This window comes from Dicentrarchus labrax, unplaced genomic scaffold, assembly GCF_905237075.1.
Source record: "Dicentrarchus labrax unplaced genomic scaffold, dlabrax2021, whole genome shotgun sequence".
Lineage (NCBI taxonomy): Eukaryota > Metazoa > Chordata > Actinopteri > Moronidae > Dicentrarchus > Dicentrarchus labrax.
This window is the reverse complement of record NW_026136714.1, coordinates 113,563-119,810: the sequence shown is the minus strand read 5'-3', so window position 1 is coordinate 119,810 and position 6,248 is coordinate 113,563. Positions and strand designations below refer to the sequence as shown.

The 6,248-nt window shown below is 43.3% G+C and overlaps 1 long non-coding RNA gene across 1 annotated transcript; it reads right to left on the bottom strand.

The window, feature by feature from the left end:
* Positions 1-618: 618 nt before the first annotated feature.
* Positions 619-2,418, bottom strand: LOC127376442 (uncharacterized). Its single transcript, XR_007887523.1, has 2 exons — positions 2,106-2,418; positions 619-720 (listed from the first exon to the last, which is right to left on the bottom strand). It is a non-coding gene; the product is annotated as an uncharacterized LOC127376442 (long non-coding RNA).
* Positions 2,419-6,248: the final 3,830 nt, after the last annotated feature.

Sequence of the window (6,248 nt, the reverse complement as noted above, 5' to 3'; positions counted from 1 at the left end):
TGACAGGAACTAGAAAAAGAGATCACATCTCTCCTGTACTAGCTACTCTGCATTGGCTCCCTATAAAATGTAGAATTGAATTTAAAATACTCCTCCTCACCTATAAAGCTCTTCATGGTCAGGCCCCTTCATATCTTAAAGAGCTCATAGTACCCTATTACCCCACTAGAACACTACGTTCTCTGAATGCTGGGCTACTTGTGGTTCCTATAGTCTCTAAAAGTAGAACAGGAGCCAGAGCCTTCAGTTACCAAGCTCCTCTCCTGTGGAACCAGCTTCCAGTTGTGGTTCGGGAGGCAGACACCCTCACCACATTCAAGAGTAGGCTTAAGACATTCCTCTTTGATAAAGCTTATAGTTAGGGCTGGATCAGGTGAGTCCTGAACCATCCCTTAGTTATGCTGCTATAGGCCTAGACTATCGGGGGATTTCCCATGGTGCACTGAGCTCCTCCCTTCCTCTCTCTTTCTGCACTCATTCATGTCCCTTTAATGCATGTTACTAACTCCACTTCTTCCCCGGAGTTCTTGTGCTTTCTCGTCTCGCAGGTTCTCATGGATCCTGGTGGAGCCTCCTGCCATGGTCCTGCTTGACTGCCATTGCCAATACTGTTGTTGCTGTGCACCTGTCTGTCTGTCTGTCGCTCTCTCTCTCTCTCTCTCTCTCTCTCTCTCTCTCTCTCTCTCTCACCCCAACTGGTCGAGACAGACGACCACCCACCTAGAGCCAGAGGATCTGTCCTAGGTTTCTGCCTTTTAACAGGCAGTTTTTCCTTGCCCTTGTCGCCAAGTGCTTGCTCATGGTGGTACTGTTGGGTCTCTGTAATTAATGTTAAAGAGTTCGGTCTAGACCTGCTCTATTTGAAAAGTGTCCTGAGATAACTTCTGTTATGAATTGGCGCTATACAAATAAAATTGAATTGAATTGAATTGAACGATGAATCTTCAATAAATACTACAGTTAGTCATGGAGTTCCACAAGGTTCTGTACTTGGACCAATACTATTTACTTTATATATGCTCCCTTTAGGCAACATTATTAGGAATCACTCCATTAACTTTCACTGTTATGCAGATGATACGCAGTTATATCTATCAATCAAGCCCGATGAAATTAATCAATTATCTAAATTACAAACATGTCTTAAGGACATAAAATCCTGGATGACCTGCAATTTTCTGATGTTAAACTCAGAAAAAAAACGAAATTGTTGTACTTGGCCCCAGAAATCTTAGAGACTTACTGTCTAAAGATATAGTTACTCTAGATGGCATTAACTTGGCCTCTAGCACCACTGTCGGGAATCTTGGAGTTATCTTTGATCAGGATTTGTCTTTTAACTCCCACATTAAGCAGACCTCTAGGACTGCCTTCTTTCATTTACGTAATATTACAAAAATTAGACACATACTATCACAGACAGATGCAGAAAAACTAATCCATGCATTTGTTACTTCAAGGCTGGATTACTGCAACTCTTTATTATCAGGTTGCCCCAATAAGTCCATTAAAACGCTCCAATTAATTCAGAACGCTGCAGCACGAGTACTGACAGGAACTGGAAAAAGAGATCACATCTGTTCAAGTAGAACAGGAGCCAGAGCCTTCAGTTACCAAGCTCCTCTCCTGTGGAACCAGCTTCCAGTTGTGGTTCGGGAGGCAGACACCCTCTCCACATTCAAGAGTAGGCTTAAGACATTCCTCTTTGATAAAGCTTATAGTTAGGGCTGGATCAGGTGAGTCCTGAACCATCCCTTAGTTATGCTGCTATAGGCCTAGACTATCGGGGGATTTCCCATGGTGCACTGAGCTACTCTCTTCCTCTCTCTTTCTGCACTCATTCATGTCCCTTTAATGCATGTTACTAACTCCACTTCTTCCCCGGAGTTCTTGTGCTTTCTCGTCTCGCAGGTTCTTATTGATCCTGGTGGAGCCTCCTGCCATGGTCCTGCTTGACTGCCATTGCCAATACTGTTGTTGCTGTGCACCTGTCTGTCTGTCTGTCTCTCGCTCTCTCTCTCTGCCTCTCTCTCTCTCTCTCTCTCTCTCTCTCTCTCTCTCTCTCTCTCTCTCACCCCAACTGGTCGAGACAGACGACCACCCACCTAGAGCCGGAGGATCTGTCCTAGGTTTCTGCCTTTTAACAGGCAGTTTTTCCTTGCCCTTGTCGCCAAGTGCTTGCTCGTGGTGGTACTGTTGGGTCTCTGTAAATAATGTTTTAAAGAGTTCGGTCTAGACCTGCTCTATTTGAAAAGTGTCCTGAGATAACTTCTGTTATGAATTGGCGCTATACAAATAAAATTGAATTGAATTGAATTGAAATTGAATCTCTCCTGTACTAGCTTCTCTGCACTGGCTCCCTGTAAAATGTAGAATAGAATTTAAAATCCTCCTCCTCACCTATAAAGCTTTTCAAGGTCAGGCCCCTTCATATCTTAAAGAGCTCATAGTACCCCATTGCCCCACTAGAACACTACGTTCTCTGAATGCTGGGCTACTTGTGGTTCCTATAGTCTCTAAAAGTAGAACAGGAGCCAGAGCCTTCAGTTACCAAGCTCCTCTCCTGTGGAACCAGCTTCCAGTTGTGGTTCGGGAGGCAGACACCCTCACCACATTCAAGAGTAGGCTTAAGACATTCCTCTTTGATAAAGCTTATAGTTAGGGCTGGATCAGGTGAGTCCTGAACCATCCCTTAGTTATGCTGCTATAGGCCTAGACTATCGGGGGATTTCCCATGGTGCACTGAGCTCCTCTCTGCCTCTCTCTTTCTGCACTCATTCATGTTCCATTAATGCATGTTACTAACTTCACTTCTTCCCCGGAGTTCTTGTGCTTTCTCGTCTCGCAGGTTCTTATTGATCCTGGTGGAGCCTCCTGCCATGGTCCTGCTAGATTGCCATTGCCAATACTGTTGTTGCTGTGGACCTGTCTGCCTCTCTCTCTCTCTCTCTCTCTCTCTCTCTCTCTCTCACCCCAACTGGTCGAGACAGACGACCACCCACCTACAGCCGAAGGATCTGTCCTAGGTTTCTGCCTTTTAACAGGCAGTTTTTCCTTGCCCTTGTCGCCAAGTGCTTGCTCGTGGTGGTACTGTTGGGTCTCTGTAAATAATGTTTTAAAGAGTTCGGTCTAGACCTGCTCTATTTGAAAAGTGTCCTGAGATAACTTCTGTTATGAATTGGCGCTATACAAATAAGATTGAATTGAATTGAATTGAATTGAATTGAATTGCTGAGTGAATCCGTTCTACCTGGATGACCATGAACCCTGAGCAGCTCACCTGGTCTGACAGCTGGAGCTCGTGGGATTGCTAACAGGTATTTCCATCTCCAAAAACACTGAGCAACATTTACAACTTATTTTCACTTCATTTCTGGACTAATAGAAACTCTAGTTGTCATACAAAAATGGGAACTTACGTGTGTTTGGCTCATGTCCTCTATCGCTGCTGCTGGTTGATTCTAAATGCATGCTGGGATACTCGAGTACCGCTGGATCTCACGTGGTCCAAAAGCATCCGCAATGAAAATGGAAGAAGCGAAACACTCGGAGCTTTGAACCATAACTGGATAAATGCTAAATGCTGTGAAACCTGGCCGCTATAAACCAACACAAGCTGCAGTCGTCCAGGTCTCATCCGCTGCCCGGCAGACGGGTGGATCTCTACGGCCACACAGAGAAACCAGCAGTGGAGGAAACAGCAGCCCCTCCCAAAGTAGTTGAGTCCCACCTTGAGATGAAGTGTGGATGGGGGGTCTCCTGGTCCAGGCTGAAGTCTTCCACACACTGTGCTGAAGATGGAGGGAAAGAAATGTTAATAATCAGTCAATAATAACCAATATGTCGTGATCAATCAGGGTTCAGATGTTCAGTGTTTGATTGTGTCACTATCTGCTGTTAATCAGCCTCACTGTGTCCAATGAATGAGAGCAGCATTACAGGCGTCCTCACTAACTGTACTGAGGTTGTGTAGACGGACATACTACAATAACTAACTGCTGTTTCTGTTGGTCCACATTGTCTTCAGCTTACAGCCGGACTCCACAGTCCACTGCACTCTGTCTTATTGCACTTTAAATCACTGACTGCTTTGAGCGGTGTGTAGTAAAGCAGCACAGGAGCACTAGAACACCTGTAGGGGAAGTGTCCAATCAGGTGAGAGCCACAGTGATCAGTAGGCTGATGGGCAGCAGGGTGCAGACTGCACACTGACTCTGTTTTATACACTTGTGGCTCTGGGAAGACAAACTGTGCTTTTTAATAGCAACTGTTTTATATTCAATGCAGGATATTTATTGTTTGGGCCCCCTGAGGTATTCTATTTTATTTTAACAGTGGGTCTGTTTGAACTTTATTGAAGGTAAAAAGACTGAAAGAGGAAGAACTGTCAGCAGGAACGTATGGAAGTATTATTATTATTATTATTATTATTAACAGTGTTTGTTTACAGGTAGAGCACTGACTGCTGTTTATTTTAGCATTCTTTAATATTATTTAATATTATTTAAGCATTATTTTAATAGGTTTAGCATTCTTTTAATAGTATTCTAACATTATTTTAATATTGTTTTAGCATTATTTTAATATTATTCTAACATTATTTTAATATTATTAATATTAATTGTGTACCCCACTAAATAAGACTTTGTTAGTAACATTAAATACCTGTTCCAGTCAGTTACTGTTGTTGTTCTGAGGCAGACACTTTGCTTTCTTTAAATAAGGTTAACTCATTAGAACTGACTGTGTTCATTGTGAAGAGTCCAAATATTTCTGTTGGTTTGGAGCATCAAGTTGTTGTGGTTGCATCTGAAGTGTCCAATAATGTCTCAGCTTTAACAACCTGTGGCATTATTATGTACAACTGTATGGTATTTATGATACAAAGAACAGAATAATGACATTCAAGATTCAAGATTTAACATTCAAGAAGCTTTATTTAGGGAAATTACTGTGCAACAGTTTCAATACAAAGGTGGTAAAGGGAAGTACTACAGGGTTAGAGTAAATATAAGCTAAATTAAAATAAAATAAAATAAAATAAAATAAAAATAAAGGCTAACAGAAAATAAGTCAAACAATTAACTAAATGCAACAAAATGCAAGCACTTACAGGTAACATAAGTAGAAAAGAAGAAACAAGTAACTAAATGTGACAAAATGCAACAAAATTGCAGTTAAACGTAGGTACAGTATATACAATATACAACAATATGCACCGTGCAGTTTAGCAGCATAAATTGAAATAAAATAAGTTCAAACAAAGCAAGTGATAAGGAGCGATTGGATAAAGTGGTAACAGTGGTAAAAGTGATAAAAATTGTAGCAGCATTTGTTATCAGCATAAATTAACTAAGGTACAGTACAACTAAATAAAGTGAAATTGGTTACAAAATGATAAAGTGACATTTGTTCAGGGCACAGAGTCTCCACTGTCCCTCTCGCGACCAGAGGTAGATGAGTTATTCAGCTGCTGAAGGTGCTTCTGCTCGAGGTTAGCAGCTGGTGGAGAGGGTGAGCGTTGTTGTCCAGGATACTGTGCAGTTTACACAGCATCCTCCTCTCAGACACCACCACCAAAGAGTCCAGTTGGACCCCCCAGGACGGTGCCAGCCTTCCTGGTGATCCTGCTGATCTTGTTAGCGTCTGCTGCCCTCAGCCTGCTGCCCTCAGCCTGCTGCCCCAGCACACAACAGCAAAGAAGATGGCACTGGCTACCACCGACTGGTAGAACATCCTCAGCATGATGTTACATACGTTGAATGACCGGAGCCTCCTCAGGAAATAGAGTCGACTCTGGCCCTTCTTGTAAACAGCCTCAGTGTTCTTGGCCCAGTTCAGTTTGTTATCCAGGTGTACTCCAAGGTATTTGTAATCCTGGACAACATCCACAGTCACACTGTTGATGGAGATGGGTGCGGGGGCAGATTTCCTCCTGCGGAAATCCACCACCAGCTCCTTGGTGGAGTTGAGATGCTGATGGTTAGTTGCACACCACTCGATGAGTCCACAATGCCCCTGTACTCCTCCTCCTTCCCCTCACTGACACAGCCAACAATTGCAGAATCGTCCACAAACTTCTGCAGGTGGCAGGACTCAGAGAGGAACTGAAAGTCCGAGGTGTACAGGGTGAACAGAAAGGGGGAAAGAACAGTTCCCTGTGGAGCCCCAGTGCTGCTGACCACAGTGTCAGACACACCGTCCTGCAGTCTGACATACTGTGGTCGACCCGTCAAATAGTCCGTAAT